General features: G+C 42.2%; 1 protein-coding gene across 1 annotated transcript in view; it reads right to left on the bottom strand.

Annotated features, from left to right (window-relative positions):
- Positions 1-24,950, bottom strand: part of SLC14A2 (solute carrier family 14 member 2) — a 471,903-nt gene that overhangs the window by 368,565 nt on the left and 78,388 nt on the right. The gene's annotated exons all lie outside the window — the stretch shown is intronic.

Raw genomic sequence — 24,950 nt, 5'->3', positions numbered from 1 at the left:
GAGGAAATGGACAAAACAAGAGGCTGAGCTCAGATTGAAGCTGTGGATAACATCATCAGAAATAAACCAGTGGAGGAGACAGAAGGGGAGGAGACATCTGCCAAGCCCAGGGCATTCAGAGTGTGGGGTCCTGGGGCTCCAGAAACCCCAAAAAGAATGGCAAAAGCTGGGGACACACAGTTGGCTGCCTGGGCTAGAAGTGATTTTCGAGTTCCATGTTTCTTCCTGCCTTGGGGCTCTGACCAGAAATCATCCCTCCCCATATTATAACCTCCTTATATTTTCCCAGCTCTTATTCGTCTTTCAAATCTTAGCTAAAATGACACTTTAGAAGGGAGGCCTTCTCTGACCTTCCCATCTAAAACAGGCTCCTGTTATTCTCTCTCATGGATCTTTCTCTCTCTGCCTAACATTTTATACTGTAAATTATAGAGCTAGTTGCAAAGGTTTTCCTTAAGAACTGATTTCCACAGTGGACTATAAGCTTCGCTGGGGCATAGACTGAGATCTCCCTTAAGCTCTTTGAGAACCTAGCATGATGTCTGGCACATAGTAGATGCTCAGTGACTATGGGTTAATGTCATGATATAATGTGTGCGTGTGCATCCCATGTCTTCACTATCTATTTCTATGCTTAATCTATCTATTAGACTCTAAAGTTTCCTGAACAAAAGGGGATGTGTATCTTATAGTGCTTCATCTTCCCACTGAGCCTAGCAAGGTAAGTTATAATTTAAGGTGGTTTTAATATCAACACCACAATGCACACAGTCAGGGCTAGAGGAGGTATTAGAATGCAGTGGTACAGAGCTCAGAATTTGGAATCAGCTGGACCTAGGTTCTAATCCCTTAGTTTTTCTGTGTCTCAGTTTTCCCATCAGTGAACAGAAGAATGCCCAGTTCATAGGTCTGCTGTGAACATAAATGAGGAAAGCCATGATTACTGCAGGGCCTATGGAGTGAACACTCTTCAGCTGGGTGCTTTCACTAGCTCACCCTTGGGAGGAGGGCACAGAGATTAATGTTGGCTATTTGCAGATGCCTTCATGGAGCAGTGTCCTTGAACTGATTCCTGAAGGATGGAAAAGGTTTGGGAGCTGGAGGTGAAGGGAAGGGTTGTTCTGTCCATGGAAGCTTCCTGTGCGAAGAGTCCTTCAGGTCATGTGTGTAGTTGGTGACTGCAAAGGTCAGAGCACCCAGAGTACTGCTATACTCTCCTCAAAACCTCACTTCAGAATTCTCACACTTGTAAATTTTTGAAGCTCCAGGTAGGTCTACGCATCATGAGAAGTCTAAATGCATGATCTCTAAACCTTTATATCGGGTCCTCAGATGCCCTCAAGCAGTCAGTTTCTTTGGAACATATGACAAATCCAATTTCCTATGTTAGATTTCAAATGCCAGACATGCTGATGCATTTACTGAAACAAATGCCTATATACCTTGGACAAGCCCTTCACCTTCCCCTCTGGGTCACTTAACCTCTGAGATCCCACACTCTGACCTCCTCTTCCCTTTATCTCAACATCTGGTGCACTGCAGTGCAGGCAGCCTCCTGGTGGCCATCATTTGCTCTGCCTCCCAAGGGTCTTTTCGGACTGAGACCTTGGGTCCTTCCTAGGGCTTTCTCAGGACGGAAAGCTGAAGACAGAGCCCACATTAGCCTGCTGAGAGATTGTGAGGCTGCAGAAATTTCTGTGGGGACTCTGCTGGCCTCTGCTTTGTACTTTTCTCCTCTGGGCTCTCCTTTGGTTCAACAGCTCCCCAAGCTGGGAGGGAGACAGAAATGGCATAGGGTGTGGGATACCTGCTTCCTCTGGGGTCCCTGAGAATAGCCCCCTACTTCTTCCATAAGAGTCAGCTCTCAGAGAGGAGGCACAGAGAAAAGTCTAACGAGCAAATTCTCTCCTAAATGCAGATGGCAATTCATGGGGACCCCCTCCCAGCGGTATTTATATTCTCACTGTGGTAACATCTCATTCAAAAGGAGCAATGGAATATGGCTTCTGAAGGCATGGTGTGCTACCTTTTCCACGCCCACCTCGTCTCCTTTAGCTCTACATATTTCCATCTAGGGAAAACCAGCTACAAATGAACTTCAGGAGAACCTTGAAGGAGAGAACTACTATGTGACACCTGCTTGAGGATAGCGGAGGGTTTGTGGACCACTTGAATCTCACCTCATTCCCTTCTCTTCTTACGGCCAACATACCAGCATTTAGGGAACCCTCAAGCCCCCATTCAGGAGTACTCATGTATTACTGGGCCATGGGATGGGATGGTTCTGAGACACGAAGATATAATTAGGGAGGGGGGTTGCTCAGGTTCCTCCAAGCCAGGAAAATTCTCAGTCTCTTGTTTACCTGTCTAATCAGGCTCCACTTGCTCATTGTCTAACCTGTGAGCACTGGCCAAACAGGGAAGTCATGTAGAATATTCAGATGGTAGTGTTTTTATCCCAAATATTCCTTCTTTTCCACCACCTCCCCCACCCTTCTGCTGGGTAAGGCACTAAACAATCATCTTCCCCATGCTAGAATGTTAGAGTCTGCCTGTCATCACAGCCAAATGACCTTTCCAATTAGACCACAACTGGAATCAGATCTAATGCACCCTGCCTTTTCTGGTGCCTTTGATCTTGACACTCCTGTCTGAAATCCCTTGTCCCACTACTCCAATGATTCAACTTCTCCCTTCTGGAGGCCCCTGTAGGTTCCCCTACCTCCTGAAGCTTCCTCTGATGACTCCTACCTGCAGTGAGATACAGTTCCTCTTATTGTCAGGGAGCCATTGAAGTGCCTTCTGGGGTCATCTCTTACCTGGTTCTGTTTTTGTATGCTTAACTCCAGCCCAGCATTTGTAGACTAACCTCCTCTCAAACTCGAAGCCACATTCAGTCCACGCAACCCAGGTAGTCAGCTACCACATGCTAACATGAGGTTTGCTTCTGTGGACGCTCTTATTATCTTCTTAATTTGTGATGCATCAGAAGGCAGGGACAGTATCTTCCTTATCTCTGCGCCCCCTTTTATAACTCTACTCCAGTGTCTCACATGCAGTAAATGCTCCTTAGCTTGTGGTTGCTTTATTGCTAGTACTATTAATTTTCCCCAGACTTCCAAGGACATTACAACATTGTTGAAGGATTTTTGTTCTTTTATCTCCAGGTTACACAGCCTCACCTAGTACATCAAAAAATGTGCCTATTCTCTGCAATTTCCAAGAGTCAGTGGGGCAAGTTTGTCAGGACAGATACCCCTTAATTCATGGAGATATAGACAGGTGCAGTGGAGAGAGGAGAGGACCTCAAGGCAAGAGACATAGGGTCACATCCCAACTGTGTGACCTTGGGCAAGTCCCTCAACCTTTCATTATCCTGGTGTCCTAATCTGCAGTATAGAAACTGTCCACACAGTGCTTTACAAACTGCAGAGTGCTGTTTCAATGTCAGGTTGCATTATCATGGTTAGGATGACTACTTATGAGGATTATGGCTTCTCTGAGGACAGGCACAATCTCTGTATCTTCAGTATTTTGTATTTTAACTAGCAAGGGCTTATGACATACTTATGGAGATTCCACTGAGAACATATACAGTGGTGTATCTTGGACACGGGCAAGGTGGTTCTACCCTATGCTTTAATGGATTAAAATAAGACTGATATTGTTTCCCTAAGAAGAAACACCAGTCACCCTCATGAGCAAGGTCAAGAAGGTTTTCTTTTCACTTTGTTCTTTGGCCTCTGTGACCATGAAGACCGCATCTGGCCTCTTCTGCTGTGCTCTCTGGTGCTCCTGCACATATTCAAGACACACTGTGTCAGGTCTGTGCTAGTCACTGGAGAGACAGAGACAAATAAGGCAAGCTTCCTGCCATTGCATGGATGGGCATCCATGACTTCAAATCTGCTCTTCTCTCAATTAGAAAGGAACCCCAGGCCTTTCTGAAGACTGAAATTCCCCTCTTAGATTTTCAACAATAAAAACAGGATGGATGGCACAGTGAAGGTAAGGGAACAGAAAGCCCTTTTCTAGGGGAACAGAAATATCTGATCACACATAGACAAAAATCTTCTGATAAGAACAGGTTAGATGTTGAAAAACCCTAAATAATAACACTAACAATAGTTAATGTTTACTGAGCACTTAGTTATGCCAGGCACTGTTCTAAGCACTTTACATGTATTAACTAGTTTGATGGTCATAATAACCCTATAGACTATATGGTCTTTTTACAGGTAAGGAAACTGAGGCACTGTAGCTTGTGAAATATTACTTAGCTAGAACTAGGATTTGAATTCAGGCCGCCTTACTTCAGGATCCCTGCTCACCATTAATTATCAAGGAGAAGATATTTAATTCTCTCATTAGGTCTATATAATTTTGCTCATTATATAGACCAAATGAGAGATGGTATAGCAGAAACTATTGGGAAGGGAATGAGGTCTTTGTGAGTTTGAGGCCTAGTCAAGAGTCTAGTTGCTCTATGATTCTGAGCAAAGGACTTCTCTTGGGTCTCAGGCCCTGCAGTCATGGAGAAAGAAGGTGGGGATAACTTAGCTCCCATTCCTCATATTCCTAGTGTGGAGCAGGAAGGGAGGCCAGCCCAGCCTTCCTCCAATCCCATCCTAGAAGTGGGCACCTAGTCTCCCTCTTGATGAAGATATGTATTCTTCCCTCGCCAGAGGAAAATCCCCTCAGCTCATCAAATTAGTCTGTTCAGTATGGATGCCATCCGGTTTGGTGGCTCTCCATTTGCCCCAGTGAAAGCTCCATAGGGGACCAAGGACATCATTAAACTTGCGAGGATAAAGCCAGCTGCATTGCATCAGCAGGTGCCCATTTGTTTTAGAAGAAAGATCTGGAGCACCAACCCTGGGTGTGTGGTGGTGGAGGGTGTGCACCACGTATGTCCTCCATCAGCATCACTGCCGAGGCCAACCGGCTTCCCTGAGCCTTTGGTCTTGGGGCAAGAACCCTGCACCTGCAGTCAGCACATACCCCGCCCCTCTGTGGTCTGCAACTCTGGGATGCGAAGCTGGGGAGGGGGTGGGGTGAGGCCTGAGAGGAGCCTGAGCTCTCTCTTTGGCTAAGTAGACTGGAAAACGTGAAATTAACACACATTGTTTATTTCATGCTCTCAGCCTTGCCTGCACAATAGCACAAATTAAATTCTGCACTAACCAGACGAGCAATTAGCCCACAGCGAAGATCAGGCTTTCAGCTGATTGCAGAGGCATTCCATTCACACTATTTATGAAAGGAACAAACTTACTGAAAATATTTTTGTAGCAATAATTTTTTCTGATCCACATTTTCCCCCCATTTGCTGCATTACCCCACACTTCCTGGTATTTGAGATGATTTGGCTAGGTTTTCTGAAGAGCAGTATGGAGTTCATCAAAGAGAAATTCATCTTGGGTCAATACCCAGTAATTAGCATCATTTTCATTGAAAACGAAGCTGCTGTCATTTTGAAAAAAGCAGGCTTTTTTTTTCCTAGTCTGAAGGTAGCCTGTAGAAGGATCAGAGATCTTGCCACATCTAAGACCAAAATCTCGAAATCTTAGCTGATTGTCTCTCATATTGCTCACATAACCAATTTACTTATCCTACCAATAAAAATAATAAGAGCTAACATTTATTGATAATGTATTGTGAGAAAAACACCATGTTAAGTGCTATGTATGTGTAATCACCCAATGATGGAGGGCCTATCATTATTTTCATTTTATAAATGAGCCAAACAAAGTCCAGAAAGGTTAGATAACTTCCCCATAGTCACACAGCTTGTAAGGGATAGAGCAAGGATTTGAACCAGAGCCCATGTGTCACCCACTATGGTGGACTCAATGGCATGAGGACTTGGTCACTCACTAAGCCTTCTTCACTTGAAGGTATCCATGACTATTTTTAGATAGTCATAGTTGGTCTCCAGCATCCATGACTTATTTCATTTCTGTTCTCCCATTCTGACACAGCTCTCATCTCCCATATCTTGGCCTCTGCACAATCTGCCACTCTCTCCCCATCTCCATTCCCTTGACTTCCTTAGTCCCTGGCAAGAAGCACAACTGCCAGATCAGTCCTCCTAAATCACTACTTTGGTTCCAACACCCCCTTTTCTCAACAACTCAACTTTGAGGATGTTGGCTTATCAGAACCCAAGTGGCTACCAACAGCTGACGCAGTGGCTGTCAATCAAGAATGCATGCACATCAGAATTACCGAAGGAGTTTTTCAGTCTTTCAGAAATGTCAAATCTGAATGTCCAGTGGTGGGGCCAGGCATTTGAATATTTTTAAAATAAGCCATATGTCTTCAACTCACCTCTACTTAGAAGCTCCAAGATCTTATAGTTGGGGAGTAGAGTATGGTGGTCAGGAGCCCAGATCATATAGTTACCCTGCCTTGGTCCAAAGATTGGCTCTGTCATGGGAAAACTGAGATTTTGGGCAAGTCTTTTAACCTTTCTGTGCTCAGTTCCCTCCTCTATAAATGTGGATAGGAGTATACATATCTCATATAGTGACTCAGAGGATTAAATGAGATTATGTGTTTAGAGTGTGTAGAGACTAGACTATAGCAGGGGCTAAGTATGCTGATATGATTACTGGGTGATATTTCAGTGATGTCGCTCAGCATTCAAAGCTCCCTACAACAGCCTTCTGACTTTTCCCTTCAGCTTTAGTGCTGCTACTCCCCACCATAAACTCTTTCATCATGTTTATTTCTTTTTAGTATGTGCTGTGTATGCAAAGCCTAAAATGCTTTTTTCTTCCTTGTTCTTGCTGGCTGACTGGATACCAAGCCCGAAGCAAGAATTGGGTCTTATACCTATTATCTCAGTACCTGCCCATGTCTGAAGCTGGCAGGCACACAGCAGAAGTTTGTACAGGCCTCAGCTTCTGGATCTGATTAGTAGCCATTGCCCCAGGCCTCTCTAGGCCAACAAACAGTGCCAAGGGAATTGCTACTGCCATCTCTGTGCTATTGGTCTATAAACCCTCTCTAAGGAACTGCTCTAGTAACCCCGCTGGCATTTGGCCCACTGTACCCCACCATCCTGCTTGTTTCTTCCTGCAGTCACTGACCTGCTTTGGCTTTAATATCTGCCTGAGCACATGCACAGCAATAGAACTCCATGATTACATGTCTTGCTGTTATAGAGACCGACATAGTGTGCATGTCACTTGTATCTCCGAAAACAGCACAGGTCCAAACTGTAAACCCACTTTTCCTGTCCCTTAACACACTTTTCCTGTCCCTCCATTAACACATGAAAATACATTTCCTAGCAATGCCCCATGGCACCTAGGATAGTGTTCCTTTTAAACCAATATCTAGGAAATATTGGTAATGGCTGATATCAGTGGGCCAAATTCTAACTCCTGCCAAAGAGTTTGTATTCTTGTCTGAACTGTGTAGCTTTTTCAGGCCAGTTAACTTTAATTAAGTTTAGTTTTCTACATGCTAATATAAATTAGCAATAATGATGCCTGTTTTGCCCAAAACAACGATGATCATACCTATCAGGCTGGCAAAGTATGATACAACTAAGTGTGGGTGAAGAGGTAGCACCATGGAGCTACCTTCAGTGACTGCTGGTGGGCATAACATGCAAAAGCCATATGGTGATATCTGATAAAATTGATAAAATTGAAGATCCACATACCTTATGACCTAGCAGTTTTACTTTTAGGCAAACCCTAGAGAAATAAGAGCTTAGAAGTACAATGTTCGTTGAAGCGTCATTAGGATGGCAAATATGAGAAAGAACCTAAATGTCCATCGACAGTAAGTTGAGTAAATAAATAATATATCCATTGACAGGAATAACATAGGCCATTGAAAAGCGTGAATTATAGTCCTATGCATCGATATGGATGAATCTCAAAACAAAACTGTTGAGTGAAAAAAAATCAGGATACCTATAGACAGCTATGAAATTTAATAAAATGCAGACTGATATTGTTGCGTAGGGCTATATATATATATAAATGGAGAATGATGAACATCAAATTTAGAATAAAGATTACTTCTGAGGCAAAAGGAGGGACATGGGATAGGAGTTATTATACAAGGATATGCAAGCTGATATCTGTACTGTTTTATTTCTGAAGTTGGGTAGTGGCTACAAAAATGTTCCTTATATAATTAATCAAACTCTTGTAATGTATCTGAGGTATTTCACTTAAAAATTAGCAACAAAACCAATTTTTTTTAAAAGAAAACTAATGCTCTGAGCAGTTTTTATCACAAAGTCATATACCATGAGCAGGTAACAGTCTACAGAGAAAAGAACAGTGGACAAGGAGTGACTTTCCACTGGACTGTAAAAAAGTTGGGGGTTGATTTTGAACACATTGTTTCATCCACCTTTGAGTCAGTATTTTTAATCTGTACAATGGGAATCATACATCTGTACAATGGGAATCATCCATCTGTACAATGGGAATCAAGGCAGGAGGATTGCTTGAGTCCAGGAATTGGAGGCTGTAGTTGGCTATGATTGCACCACTCCAGCCTAGGTGACAGAGAAAGACCCTTTCAGGAAAAAAAAAAAAAAAAAAAAAAAGTGCTTCTGAGAATTATAGTTACCCATATTAAGAGAAGTCCTGGAGTCCAATGGGAGGGGAAAGATTAGGAAAGTGAGGACAAGAAATGAAAAACCCTCACTGTGGAATAAGGGTGTCTTCCAAATGACATGATGGTGGTTTTATAATTTTGGAGCATCTGCCCATGTGAAGCCCCTTATACTGTGTAGTTCCAGAGGACAGAACCTTGGCATAGAGAAAGGCAGAACTTCTTAAACAAATCTCTCAATGACTGGATCGGAAATCTCCAAAACTGAGGCTGAACTCTACCTGTCAGATATTCTGTAGAAATAATGCTAGGAGAACAGGGAAGGGAGAAGTACGGACACCTGGGTCTCTCCTAAGTCCGAGTTCCTGTTCAGTAGTCCCAGTACTTTCCAAAATGCCTCCTGTGCTATCCCAGTCATGGAAACCCCAAAATAAACAAGCCACTCAAATGATGTCAAGAACTGATAGGAAACAACTAGATGGCCATGGTGGCATTTTAAAGCATTGTGTTTTTGTTATGTTCAGACCGGGGGAAAGAAAATCCTGAATCAAATAATAAATACTAGCTTTAGTTAACCAATTATCTTTATAATGGAGTTATGATTTGGCCATCTGGATGGAATCACACTGTAAGGGATGGCAAGGCAACCTGAGAGGAAGGGAGGGAGGTAGCACTGACAGCTCCAAGGAGAAGAACCTCCCAGATGCCAGGACACAGGCATCCTCCCTCCGGGCAAATTGTGAATGAAGGCAGGAAAGCAAGTGGCTGGAGAGGTAACCTCATGCTGAGATAAAGGAGGGGCAGCTACACACGATGTTCAGCGATGTAATACGGCGGTTCAGGCGAGGTCCTTAAAATACGTTTCTTCTACTTACTGATTCTCCAAATTTCACTATTCAGTATGATATAAGTGGGAGTCCTAGAGTTAGACCACATGGGTTTAAATTTCAGCCCTGCCACTTAATAGGTGATGACCTTGAACAAGTTACTTAGATTTCTTAGATCTTGACTTCTTCAGCTGCAAAATGAGGATTTGTAGGTGGAAAAATATGTACATACACAGATAAACATGCATGTAGAGCTTAGCACATAGGAAGCAACTTACATGGTTTGGGTGTATGATCCCTCCAAATCTCATGTTGAAATGTGATCCCCAGTGTTAGAGGTGGGACATACCGGGAGGTGTTTGGGTCATGGGGGCAGATCCCTCATGAATGGCTTGGTGCCCTCCTCGTGGTAATGAGTGATTCTTGTTCTGAATTCACGAGTTCTAGCTATTTAAAACAGCGTGGCACCTCTCTCATCTCTCTCAGGCTCCCATTCTTGCCATGTGATGTGTCTGCTACCTCTTCACCTTCAGCTGTGATTGGAAGCTCCCTGAGGTCCTCACCAGAAGCAGATGCTGGTGCCATGTTTCTTGTACAGCTTGCAGAACCATAAGCCAATTCAACCCTTTTTCTTTATAAATTACTCAGCTGCAGGTATTTATGGCAACACAAACTAACTAATATATCATTCAATAAATGTTGGCTCTTACAGTTATCAAGGCTGAATTTCTCTCGCTTTCTGTAGTGTAACAAGTTTTCAACAATTGCTTTCATCTTGACATTAATGATGAAATTATGTCCTTATTATGAGGGTAGGTTTTTTACAGAAAGTAGAAGAGTATGAAGGGAGAGGCCTAGCTGTGGAAGGATAGAGAGCCACGATGGGGTGCTGGAGAGAGATCAGCCTCATTTCAGTCTTGAAAACATAGCTGAGGGCCAGCCTTTGGGAGGAGATATATGTTCTCCACTCCACAGCAGGCCATTCGCCTCTGAATTCTTTGTGCTTCCCCTACAGGTTGTCTTTTCTTTTTTGTTGTCGTTGGTTTTTTAGTTTTTTTTTTTTGAGACGGAGTCTCACTGTCACCCAGGCTGGAGTGCAATGGTGTGATCTCGGCTCACTGCAACCTCCACCTCCCGGGTTCAAGCGATTCTCCTTCTCAGCTTCCCAAGTAGCTGGGATTACAGGCATCCACCACCACACCCAGCTAATTTTTTGTATTTTTAGTAGAGACGAGGTTTTACCATGTTGGCCAGGCTGGTTTTGAACTCCTGACCTCAAGTGATCTGCCCGCCTTGGCCTTCCAAAGTGCTAGGATTACAGGTGTGAGACACCACGCCCGGCCGAGGTTAGTCTTTTCTGGGTGGGTTTTCTGAATGAAGACTGATGCCCTCAAGAAGATGGAGGTTCCAGAGAGCAAAGGAAGAAATCTTTCCTATGATAGCCCAGGCAAGAGTAAAGCTCTTAACTCCTGCACTGCAGATCATGAGCCATGAGCATTCCTGAGCTGACCTGGCTGCCTTTGCCCTAGTTCTAGCTTGTCTTCTGATGGTGGAGGTGAGGGATTACTTTAAGAGGAGAGAAAGAAATGAAAACAGATGGTTCTTGTGGCCTCCAGAAAGAGTGCCCGAACAAGTGAGTCATGCACAAAGAATCACTTAGTAGTCATGCACAAAGAATCACTTGTCTTTAGAACAAGATCTTAGCTGCCACCCAGCCGAAACCTTTATCTTACAATTGAAGAAGCTGGTTCCCAAGATAATGCTGCAGCTTTCCTCAGCGACATAGTGGCAGAGTAGGAACGAGACCCCAGGTCTACTGACCTCGGCTCTGGACTCTTCTACTCGAGCTGCAGTTGGCAGACTATGACCGTTGGCCAAATCATGAGAATGGTTTTTACATTTTTAAATGGTGGAAAAAGATCAAATGAGGAATAGTATTTCATCACATGTGAAAATAATATGAAATTAAAATTTCAGTGCCTATGAAGTGTTATTAGAATACTATCAGTCTCATTCATTTCCATATTAGCTATGGCTGCTTTCATGCTACGAGGGCAGGGTCCAGTAGCTATGACAGAGACGGAATGGCTCCTGCACCCTCAGACCTTTTCTCCCTGGACCTTTGCAGAAAAATGTTGAAGATATTTGCACTAAAGCATTTTACTCCTATGCATGGGGAAATAGATTTGAGGTGAAAAGATGATATGAGGTACCTTTATGGCACTTAGTTTTAAAAATTCTTTCTGTGCTTTGAATGGGCTTGTTCAGAAAATCTGAGCTGTGCATCTTGCATACCCAGTGGCCCAACATTCCTTCTCACTGCAGTGGGGAAGCTAATAATGAGAGCGTTAATCGTGTTCCTGCCCAATATCTCATAATGGGCTTCCACTCTACTGATAAGGGAGTAGACGGAAAGGAAGACGCGGCTGTTCTATCCATCAGTGAGAACCAAGGAACCTGTGTCTCAGTCCCTCCCTCTCTGAAAGGATCCTGATCAAATGTTATTAGATATTAAATATGCATTACTGCAAGCATTAATTGAGGATTTAATATGCTCCCTAATTAAAGTTTGGTGGCGAGAAGTTCATCATATTTAGAAACACAGTATTAAAAATCCTCAGAAACTTAATAAAATTGTAAATCGAAATATCTTCTCTGAAATTAATGAGCCAAAATATTATAGCCATGCAGGAGTCAGCCATGTCTGGAATTCTGAAGGTCATTTGGAGTCATAAAAATGCAGTTTTCAGTTCTATGGTTTCCGAACAATAATAAGGCTAAGAAGAAATCTGGCAGGGGAAAAAAATTATCTTCGCTACACACAGCAATTAATAAAAGAAGAAGCTGCGCGCTAGTGACTTAGGCAGAGATGCCAGGTCTAATTGAGAGTTCACGTGATGGATGGAAGTGGAACGGGTGGTGGGTCAGGGAGGCCTGGGGAGGGTTGGTGATAAAGAGGAGAAGAAAACAGGAGAAGAGAAGCGTCAGGGTTGCAGACAGAGAAAAGCCTAATATTAATAATAAAACCCATCCAAAAGGAGCAAGAACTTTCAGCAGAGGATTCTGTCCAGGATCCTGGGGTAGAGTCCCACTCTAAGTGAATGCTGAACTAGATGGCACCCCAGTGCACATCAGTAGTAAGACTTTGAAATCCAGTGACCACTGATGGACACATTCAGCTAGAAAGTGGTAATAACATTAAACAGTTGTATTGGTTTGACTCACCCTTGGGTGCCCCCTAAATAGGCTCAGGGACCTCAGACTCCTTCCTTATCCCACAGGCCATTTTGTGCCTTATCCTGTCTCCCAAACAAGCAGGTTCTCTGCCTTACCTCTCACCTAGACCTTGCTGTTGCTCCTGAAATGCTTTGGCCTCCCCAGCCCCATCCCATTAGCTTTCTACATCTGGATCAGCACTTTCCCAACCCAGGTCACAAGTCAGGCTAGAAGCACTCATTTGTATTTGACCACAAACACTGTGGAATGATTCTCAGGGGTGGTTTCTGCCTCTCCAACAGTCTCTTACAGGCCCTGCAAGGGCAAGGAAACACGTATGTATTCTCTAACAAAGCATTATTTGAGCCATGTTAGACATGATTCATGTGCCAAAGAAGAGTTACCCACATTCCTCAATGAAACAGGGAGCCAGGCTTTCACTCAGAGAGGGTTCACGAACTTCTTGGGCCTCTGAGTCCTCTTTTCCAGCTATTGAATCCAGACTGGGGCTATATCCTGACTGTTATCTACATCTCAGGGTCCCTGGGGTAGGACTGTGTAGTTAGATTACTCTCTCCTCAGTACTCAGAGTCTTGTCTTGTCTTTTGCTCCCAACACCAGCTATAGATCTTCCATTCATTGCTTAAAGAATGATCACTCCCTTCCCAATACACAGACCACCCTTCACCTGGGCTTTGCGTTTTAACAAGTTACAATGCCTTCTGCTAAGTTCTAACCATGGAAGTGGCAGAAAAGTCTGAAGGGCCTTAGAACTTTCTTTATACCACTCAAAATATCTCATTTCAGCGTCTATTTAAGTGCAGACTTGCCTATCCCTTCTTGAAAACAGCTTAGAAACAGAGACAAAAACAAAACCGTATTGCTGGCCCCAGCACAAAGCAGAATCCTTGTCCATGAAGGAGAACCAGTGGGCTTGTGGCTCATTTAGTCTCACCATTTCCATCCCTTATGCCATGAGAAACCCACAAGGAATAGTCTCACATTGTTCTTACATTTTTCTACATTGATTCTTAATAATTTTAGTGGAAAAATCCTTATTAAAAAGTAAAATACATTTTTGCGTACTCCCAGTTGACGTTTGCTATGTGTTTGTGAGGAAAATATATATGTACGTGTGCAATTAAAATTCCCTTGCAATGGCTCCTTGGTCTTCCTACGGAATGGTGGCCCATAGGTTAGAAAACTCTGCTCTACATCATTAAGCTTCATTTGCAGAAAAATAATATAAACCCTGAATATTGTAAGCTCTGAGTCATCTCTTCCATTAGTTGGGTTGTCGAATAATTAGAAAAACACTTCAGTTGTTAATTCATCACCGCATCTTGTTAAAGCTTCTGCCATTTGCAAGACTCTGTGCTAGATGCTGGAGGAGCAGTGGGAGCATTGACTGGTGGGAACAGGCGAACCTCACTCTAATATTAGTGTTCCATGGACCATCTTGATCTTTTAGCTGGAACCTTGATCTTTTGCTCAAATGGAAGGAACAAAAACAATACTAACATATTGATAACAGACACATTTACAAAAGTAGCACAGTATGATCCACCTGTTCAACTGGCCTATCACTGATTTGCCAAGGTGTTTTTGTCATAAATATTATTAAGATATTCCAGACCCATGAATATCAAAAATACAAGTCATTGTGGAAGAAGCAGAGATGCCTCCCCTTGTGGCACATCTTGGACACATGTCAAGCCTGTGTATGTGCCACCAGGACGAGAGCAGCAGCCAGCATTGGTGACTATTCCCAGCAATGTCCACATGAGGCCCTGTCTTGCCTGAGCTCCCCATCCCTGGACACTTTAGTGTGTTAAAGCAAACTGAATATGGCCTGAGGACTCTGTATTTCTATATTTGAGTCCTTGTGGATGAACTGTAACCTAGCTTAATAGTCAGACAAGAAGGAAAACCTAACTTAGCAGTATGCAGCTGTAACAATAACTGAGTCTTGGCCAATCCCAGCAGCCATACTTCAACCACTCATAGACTGCTAAGTGTTCAAACTATGTTCAAATAAGGCAAACGCCAGCTGGTAACCAAGCCAGCTGTTTCTGTACCTCACTGTCGATTTCTGTACGTCATTTCCCTTTTGTCTATAAATCTTCCTCCACCACGTGGCTGCGCTGGAGTCTCTGTGAATCTGCTGTGATTATGGGGACTGCCCAATTTGCAAATCGTTTCAATGCTCAATTAAACTCCTTTAAATTTAATTCAGCTGAGGTTTTCTTTTTCTTTTCTTTTCTTTTTTTTTTTAAATCAAGTGAAATTTCCTTGATCAACCACAACCTAAGACCCTGGCTTTGTCAGCTGTTATGCAAGATTGGCTTTTACCCACAGTTACCCAGCACTGCCTGCTACAGAAGAGCTCTTCCTGAGGAATTGTTTTGGTAGCTTGGCTGGTTAATGCAATTTGGATATTCATCACTTACTACTTTATATTTTTGTTAACATTTTATGTAAACATGTCCTATCTCCTTACATATTATTCCACATGTATTTTATAAGTAAAGACGGCATCTAATATATTCTGGATTTCCCATAGTGGATTGCTGTACACCAGGCATATGGGACTATAATGAATATTATTTTTCTTTCAATAATAGAACCTGAGTGTCTGTTGGCTATAGAAAGAAGACCCGAACTCAGGATTGACAAATACAAAGAATAGATGACTAAAGAAGAAATAAATACCTCTGTTCCTAGAGAATGTCAGGAGGGCAGACATTGTGGAAAGATTAGATATTGAGATGGGAAAATAGACAAAGGGCCCAGACAAGGAATCTTGAGGCCTCTGTCCATAACTTTCTGAGAGAATTTGGACAAAGTTATTTTCCCTCTGGGCTTCAATGACCACATCTACAGAATGAAGTCATCAGAAAAGCTGTTCTGTAGGTCTCCTACTAGTGCTGACATCTGATAATTCTTATGGCTCCCACCTGCCTGCAAGCAGTAGTATAGACCAACTCTTATTCCACTTATTCCAACCCACAGCAGCCAGAGACATTATCATCTAAAAACTGACCCATTGAAGATCCGACCTCAAGCCATTTTTCACCAGTTGTAACAAAGATTGCCCAAGAGCCTTGAATGATGCTATATTTTTGAAAGGAGTACCAAGCATCAGGCATGGCCTCTTCCTCTTTGAGGTTTCCAGTATAAATGATGAGACAGGAGACTTCAACACAGATAATGATTGTTACGGTGCAGAAAGGATAAATACCAAACAAGGTGGCCTTGCAAGACCTGCAGGAACCCAACAGAGGGAGTGAGGCTTCAGGGCTGGCATTGTAGAGAAAGTTTCAAAGACAGGTGACTCTGGGGTGGAATTTCAGAGAAGGGTCTGACCTAAAAAAGAGGAGGATAGACTTAGGAGAGAATCATAAGTAAAAGCATGATGGTGAGAATGTTTATGGCATACTCAAGGACAAATAAATGGGCCAGACTGGTTGGGACAAAGGTTTCCAGGGAGAAGTGACAGAAGAACGTTCAGGATACAAAATCATTCCAACAGAGCAACTGATGTTATGGAGACAAAACAACCTGGTCAACGGATTGCATTTTCTTTTTTCGAAGCTGTTACTTTGGCTTATAGCTTCACCACACACACAAACCAATTTGATTGAATTGCGCAAAAACAAATTTCTGATATCAGTCACAAATTCTCTAAGCCAAATGCAGGCACAAATGTGAGTGTCTGTGATGCCAATAACCAGTTTTTCTTAGTTTTTATCAGTTACACCATCTATGGCAAAAGGGTAAGACAGAGAGGTGGGGCCTCAGGACACAGGCCTGACATGGTTCTATAAATGGAGGTAGCCTCTGGCTAGGGCGGGTGGGTCTCCAGGGGCTACTTCTGCTGCCTCTGAAAGTCTAAGTTGTCTTTTTCCACTGGAAGTGGTCACCTCCCACCCCAGCATGGAAGCTCAGTGGGGCTGAAACAGGAGACCGATGCAGCAAATCATTTGCTTGAGATGGCAGAGTTGAGAACCACAGTGTCGGGGTTCTAGTCCTGACTCAACTACTAAATCCATTACATGACCTTGGGCGAGTTCCTCATCCTCACTGAGCCTCAATTTCCTGATCTCTAAAGTGGAATGCTGTTACTCACTCTGCCCACATTACTAGTGAAGATGATTTATAAAATGGCAAAGTGTGTTAAGAAGAGTGGTGCGCACTGTGCCTCTGGCCCAGCCATCAGGCAGACGATCTGCTTATATAGGAAGTCACATCATCCTCTACTTGTTGTCGGCCCCAAATCCTTCCTATGCTTCAATGCCAAAGTCACAATCTCCCCTTCCTGTCAGTCAGACAGTGTCTCCTGTGGTACAGCAGAGATATTCATGCACACATCTGCCTCCTTTATCAGGCTGCCAGCTCCTGGGGAGAGGAGCCTGGAGGATGCAGAGCATAGGTTCCCATCAGACATCATTGGGTTGAAATCCAGGGTCTAACTCATACTAGCTGTGTGATCTTAGGCAAGGAATGCACTTCCCATCTATGTTTCTACTTCTTCATCTGTAAAATGAGGATAAAGTAGAACCTACTTCAGAGATGCTCTGAGGATTAATTATGTATGTAAAATGCTTAAAAGAGTGCCTGGTTTATAAGATTAAAGTAAGTCAACATTAGCTATCAATTATTTTTATTTATGAAAAATAGTGCTTTTTAAAAAACTTCACATCCCCTGCATCATCTAGCCCAGTGACCTGCACATAATGGGTAATGAACTTTTTTTGATAAAGCAGATAAATGACTACAAGTCAGGATTGTCATTAGTTTCACGTGAAATGGAAAAGAAATTCTGCAACTTCTAAGGACTTTAATTTGGGAGGGTTCAGCAGAACAGCATGTTGGTTAATTACAAGGACTTGAGACAGACACAGCAGGCTCTGTCATTTAACTGGCTGTGCAAACTTGAGCCAGTTATTAACCTCTCCAAGCCTTAGTGCCTTCCACAGTAAAATGAAGATACAACAGTCCCTAACTCACTAGTGCTGTTGAAAAATGGGAAGAGATGATAAACATACAACACATAGGAGCCTGCAGACCCTCAGAGAGGGCTCAACACTGACCAGAAGGATAACTGTGATGAAGAACAAAGTGAGGCCAGACAGGATGGTCAGTCTTGTTTTTTTCCTTTCTCATGATAGCCTTCTCTTTTGAAATGTACCCAGGTCAAACCTAGGCCTTGCCCTGAGACGGACACTTAAGGATGTCCGATTAAGATGTCTGAGAGGCTCCTTCTCTTGCTGCCCAAGATGCATAAGGTGAAACCACAAACCTAATTACCAGCCAAATACCTAAAATATCACCCCCTTGCATGTCTTCACCCCAGCCACAAGCATCAGCACCAATGGGGACAGCCTCAGAGAACAGGCCAAGACACGACAAGTACTAGAAACTTTCTGCCTCTCTCAGGCCAGGACTTGAGACAAGAAATGGGGAGTGGAGAGGACTTGGTGTTGCTGCCTTTTCCTCAACTGCATTCTAAAGTAAGAAGGATGTGCTGGGCACGGTGGCTCACACCTGTAATCCCAGCACTTTGGGAGGCCGAGGCAGATGGACCACCTGAGGTCAGGAGTTCAAGACCAGCCTGGCCAACATGGCAAAACCTCGTCTGTACTAAAAATACAAAAATTAGCCAGGTATGGTGACGTGTGCCTGCAGTCCCAGCTACTTGGGAGACTGAGGCAGGAGAATCACTTGAACCCAGGAGGCAGAGGTTGCAGTAAGCTGAGATTGTGCCACTGCACTCCAGCCTGGGTGACAAAGCAAGACTCCATCTCAAAAACACACACACAAAAAAACAAAAAAACCCCAAAAAAAACCAAATAAAACAACAAAAAAAACAAAACCGATAAAGAAGGATGTTTGTGTGTGTGCATGTGTGCATGTGTGTCTGCACCCCTGGCTTTTCCTGGGAGCTAATCTGTGTCGAAGGACAACGAAAAAGATGGCAAGAAGACAACAGGCAACCTGGCATGCAAAGCATTGCTCTCTAATTCCCAGTCTTTACATAGAACATTAGAAACTTGCTAATGTGCAGGATGCTGGAACTCTCTAAAAAGAAAGGGATTCTCATTTACCACGGGCAGCTTGGCCTCATCAGCAGTTACTGTGGAGCTTGAATGTACCCCACTGGTTTATGTATTAGGAGCTGAGCTATCTTCCGGTGAACATTGCCTATTCAGAACCCAGGCTGAATGCTGTATCTCTTTTACTGAATTCCTAATGTGTCAAAGAATCTAATTTGCAAAGCAAAACTACCTTTTAGCCAGAAGGCTTGTGTTTGGCTTTATCAGTTATTCTGCATTTTTTTTTTTTTAACAGCTAAATAATGGCTTTTCAACCAATGGGTCAAGTAACTCAGCTCCAGACTGTCTTTGAAAACACAAAAATTTTGAGAATTGTTTCTTCCTTGAGAATGAGAAAGATGTCATTGTCATATTTAAAAAGCAAGGAATAAAACCAGGTCTTTGGGGGCACAAGGTCCCCCACTCCTCCCATTGAATTAGGTCAGAGAATCCTCTTTCCTTCTCTCCCAGAGAATCATAGAGAAGGCTAAGTGTAGGAGAGATTTAAATTGGGTATCTTTATTTAACTTTCCATTTTCATAATTAGAATGATATTAATATACAATCAAACGTTAATCACATTCTGACGTGTGCTAACCTCAGTTGAAAGCCAGTAGACAGATGGTCTTTGATCAGGTTTACTAATCTAAACAGGAGGCAGGAAAATTAAGTGATTAGGGCCATGGGCTGGGGAATGGAAAGTGGGCTAAAGGGGCCTCAAGGAAAGAAAATTCTACGTTGAAATGATCTGATCGGAAGGGAGTAAACAGGTCTTCACACCACACTTCTTGCTACGCCCTTGGATTGGTGTAGCCTGGACTCCCAGTAGATTTTTGCAGGCTACATGGTTATATTTGCATCAAAGGGGAAACAAGCAAGCAAACCACTTAAAATAAATGGGTATTTCATGAGCCTTTTCTCTAAGTAACAGCAACAAGCCTGTCCCTGGATCACTGGCTTTTCCCATGTTGCTCCACCAATTACTGGGATGTCTCCTCGAACAAATGATTCTGGAACACATTTTCCAAATCTTAAATGATGTCTCTTGCTATTTTATAGGAAATGGTGTTAGGAATTTTTTTTTTAAAAAAAGATGCTTATGTGCAGTTAAAGGTAATAAATATTCAGAAGATATTATATTATGATTATAGGTTTTCATTGCTCTGTGGCTTGATGAAGTAAATTTGTCTTTGAAGGATTGTTCCATTTACTTTTAAAATGGAGACACAGGCATAAAGTTTAAAATGCCTCTTTGTCTTTAAAGTGAACTTCTTTTGACCTTTTGAGTCAGTGGCTTGTCACATTTTATCTGTCTCCTAAATAGGATTGTAAAGTCTCTCCTTCAGAGTGATGCCCATACCCAGCAGCCAAGCCATGTGGTCAGTTCTGTGGGTTGGTTGGGTGCCTGCTATTTGCAGAAACACCCGACCTGGACCCCGAAAAAGACTGGTCAAGATGTCTCTATTTGTCCAGCCGGGAATGGTGTCTCTGGTCATTCGGGAACTGACTCTAACATGTTTAACAATTTAAAGTTTAGAACATGCACCTTCATGTACATTTTTTTTCCAGTGAGCCATCCCAGCAATCCTGTTGGATATATTTACTTCCATTTTGTAGATTAAGCAATTGAGACCCAGGAAAATCAAGTGATTTGTCCTAAATCCATAGCTAGCAGGTAATGGAGTAGGGACTAGGACTGGGTAACTTCCAGTGCGGAATATCCAGGCTGACATGCTACCCACTCATCTTTACCAGCAAAACACTCTCATCCACATTAGTTCTTAGAAGACACAGTCTTCAAAATGCCATCCTGGATAAGAATCCTGTCGAAGGTTGCTAACCAAATCTGGCCTGATTTGATGCCAGCTCTGTCATTCATCTCTATTGTTAAACTAAGCTGTAATTAATACATAAAAGATGATGATTACACTGAATTAGACAACATATCAAGAGAAACCACAGTTTTAGACTGTCTTTCAATAGTTGCTGCACCTTCAAGAAATACCACCTTCTAACAAGGCATTATTGGGTGAATAGACTATCTACACATCACCCATGATCTCTTGTATTGATTGTTAATGTCCAATAGCTTTCTTCTTTCATTTGCCAATGATACAGCTTCCCATTCATCTTCCAACCTTCTTTCCTTCTTCCAGCACTGTACTTTTATTGTTTTCTTCCACAGGGGAGCATGTAACTTTAAATCAAAATAAGAGGCAGAATAATAGAGGGTCTCACATCTGGCTTCCTGACTCAGTATCAAAATATCTTACAAGGCCTCAAAAAGAAGCTATCAAAGAGGCATAAAGGAAACAATAAACATGAAAAGAACAATAGGATATTTGAAAAGGAGAAAAATATCTCAGCCAGCAGAGACTGACATTTTTATGATGGTTACCCTGGGAAAAATACATTCAGAAAAGAAGTTGTCATACATTTTTCTCCCTAAACTGGGGAAGTCGAGACTACTGCTCTTCCAAAACAAGCCTCCATCACTTTCCCTGAAAACAGAGCTTAGGGACTATCTTACTTCTACCAGTGGGCCTACAGAGCTGTCTGGGGTGCCTAGCAGGGGAATACAGTTACTTATAATTAATGGGCCCAACAGCAACATTCCAGAGGGAAAGTCTGACTCCCTGATCCAGCATGTAGTTTGAGGTGGTCACCTGGAAGATGGAAAGGACCAGGAGACTGGCTTAGCTAATCCTAAAATACTTCATTAACTCCTGGGTGCCAGATGTTCTAACCAGGTTAGCTTCACATCTTGGCTCTCTATTTAATGCTAGAGAAACATTCCTGTCAATCTGGCATTCAATTATATCCCAACTTACCTTACTCCCTGAATAAAAAGCTGATGTCTCTGACCAGCAGAGAAGTTTTAGCATCTTTGGAAGGCAAGAACTGTTCTTTCCTACATTTATACCTATCCCACCCCATGCCAGGACCTGGCACAGGAATGAACTCTGAGGTTCCCCTCTCCTTTACTTCATTTTGGAGGCAGGGTTCTTAATCTGTTTACCTTTGTTTCCCTAGAGCCCAGTGCAATTATGGGTAGTTATCAAATATTTGCTGAATTGCATGTCTGGTGCTCAATTAAGCCTTGTTTAATGCAAATAGAAGGTGAGGCTTCAAAAATTACTTCCAAACCTGCCTCTGACAAAAACAGCTAAGAAATAGTAGCTGTAAAATATAGCTCATACTCACTACCTACTAGATTGAGTACTCTCTACCTACTAGATTCCTCACTAAGTATCTTCCTTTCCTTATAGTATTTATGCTCACAACAGCCTCTTGAGGTCAGTATTAGTTATCATTCCCATTTTGCAGATGGGCAAATTTAGTGGTTAATGCAGTTGTATAGCTAAAGTCAGGATCTAAAAATGTGTTTCTTTGATAAAAGAGACCAGAAAGGAAAAGTGTAAATCTAGTCTTTCACTCACTTCTGGGGTCCTTCAGACAGTTCCCATAGCCAATGTGGTTGGTGGTGCAGAAATCAGTTATCAAGGTGAAAAGGCAGGCTTCAGATAGATAAGGCCTGTAAAAATGGAGTGAACATGACATGCCTCGCTAGGAGGACTGATGGAAAGGATTGGGATTGCTTCCGAGAAATGTGCTGATTCTTATCCGGCAGTGACTGTGCCCTGACCTCTTCTAAGGAAACACATCTAGGAAAACGTTTGTAATGGGCTCTTTACTAGTTCTCCTCTTCAGCGGTGGAAAGCTGCATACTGGGAAGAGAATGTACAGCTACTTAATGATGACCTTGGGCAGCCATATGACAACCCATAATAATGCTCGTCATGGTCACAGTCACAACTGCAACTGCAAGTGCAACTGCAAGTCCAGGGACTCAGAGGACTGTAAACAGCTGCATTTTCCACGAGTATTCCCCTATTCCTAAGAAACATGCTTTAAAAATGTATATTAATTACATGTTAAGGGGATGCTATGTGAATGGACAATGGGGAACCAATCTGAGAAAATAACCCATCATTGGTCTATATCACAGTCTCCCAGTGGTCCAAAACAGAATGGGAAAGGCCTGCCCGTCTGTGCCAGGAGTGGCCTGGGGACTCAACTCCAGCCCCACTTACCACTTTGCTCTGCAAGAGCAGGCTTTCTTATTAGCTACTGCCCTTGAAGTGTGGGCTCACAGCACATTACATGTCCACTGGAGGTAATCGATGTATGTAAATGAGTAAAGGAATGAAACAATAAGTATCATGGTTCATTAAGGATTCACTTTAAAGAATGTTGTATGCTTTCAAAAAGTGAAAAACAAATATACATATTTCAAATGTTTTTTTAAAAAAGCTTTAAAATGAACTGGGTTCCCCAAACTGCATTTCACAGATACTGCCATGTGTTTGGTCAAAAATTGAGTGGGGATGGAGGAAGGTCCAAGATCAACTGAGCTTGAAAATGTAGTTAAATCAAGACAAGTCTGATCTTCAAAGCGGGATTCCGGGTTTGTAAGATGCCCAGTATGCAGTGTGTTTCTTTACGAAGAGGTTGTATTGTGCAGCCAAATATATTTGATCGTGGAAAATCATTTTCAAGTTATACCTATTAACACTTGCAGAACTCCTCTGCAGAAGACAACATAGCTTAGTAAGCACTTAAAAAATGTATGGGGCCCAAGCATGCCACGTTGCATATTAGTTATCTTTTATACATTCCTTTCAGAAATTCTACAATATCTGTATAGTTCTAGAAGACAACTGAGTGAGATGCAAAACAAATAACAGCTTGTTTTTGTCCTTAAATGTCTTACAATTGGACAGGAACCGGTAATCTAACATTAATACTAGCTAATATTCACACCTTAAATTGACAAAGGATATACGAAATACAGGATGTTTTCACTAGAAAGAAACTGTATTCAGAAGTTAAGAGAAGTAAATAAATTAGTCTAGGCCCTATGGCATAGCTGAGAAGTTACTTTCTTCAGTAAAAATCTAATACTTGCTTAATCACTCTTTCTATATATATATATATTCCCACACAAGGGAAAAGCAGAAATAAAAATATCTGGCAATTTGATATTTTAATACATATTTACATTTCTGAAAAATGTAAAAACTCTCATTCTATGTGGAGGCGTCCTTTGATAACTCACCACTCACACGAATGGTAAAAGAAATGACCCTTTTAAGACAGTATCTATTTTTCCCCAAAGGTGAGGGATACGGTGAACTCTTCCCTTGATCCCACCCACTTTCTTTAAATTCTGTTTAAATTCTGCAAAACAAGCTGTTATTTGTTTCGCATCTCGCTCAGTTATCTTCTAGAACTATATGGATATTGCAGAATTTCTGGAAAGAATGTATAAAAGATAACTAATATGAAACATGGCATACTTTGGCCCCATACATTTTTTAAGTGCTTACTAAGCTATGTTGTCTTCTGCAGAGGAGTTTTGCAAATGTTAATAGGTATAACTTGAAAATGATTTTCCACGATCAAATATATTTGGCTGCACAATACAACCTCTTCGTAAAGAAACACACTGCACACTGGCATCTTACAAACCTGGAATCCCGCTTTAAAGATCAAACTTGTCTTGATTTAACTACATTTTCAAGCTCAGCAAACTCGTGTGGCCTGAATAGGACAAAGTTAATGTTGTGAGATACAGTTCTCCTACTTTTCCCTCACTGTCCCCTCTTCTCCTAATTCTCAGCTTAAATGGCACTTCTCAGGGGGACCTTGCCTGACACCTCTAATCGAAATAGGCGCTTGCCTTTAGTCTCTCTCATTGTCTCTGGTTCTTATAATTGCATACATATATTTTAATATATGTCTTCCCCTATTAAATTGAACTTCATGAAGACAGGTGTTGTGTCCATTACATTGACCACTTTTCCCCCAGTACCTGCAACTCTTTCTGGCATGTGCTTTATGGATATTCAATAAATGTTTATGAATGAACACATGAATGAATGAATGAAAGAAATAACACCAGACTTAAAACTGAAATGTGGCTATAAACTCATACACCTAAGCACATACATTGGAGTGTTTTGCACGTCAAAAAAATTCTCCATGGGACAGTTTCTGCTTACTCTAATAATGTAATTACTGCCTTAAATATGTTTAGAGTTCTCCTTTTGGAAGGATCTTTAGAGCTTGATTCAGGGTGTTCTGATTTCATGAAACAGCCAGAAATCATGCACACCTGAATCTGGAAAGCATGGACGGAGTCACTGTTTTTTTGGCGGGGGGG

This window comes from Pongo pygmaeus, chromosome 17, assembly GCF_028885625.2.
Source record: "Pongo pygmaeus isolate AG05252 chromosome 17, NHGRI_mPonPyg2-v2.0_pri, whole genome shotgun sequence".
Lineage (NCBI taxonomy): Eukaryota > Metazoa > Chordata > Mammalia > Primates > Hominidae > Pongo > Pongo pygmaeus.
The sequence above is the reverse complement of the archived record's forward strand: the minus strand, read 5'-3'. Positions and strand labels throughout refer to the sequence as shown.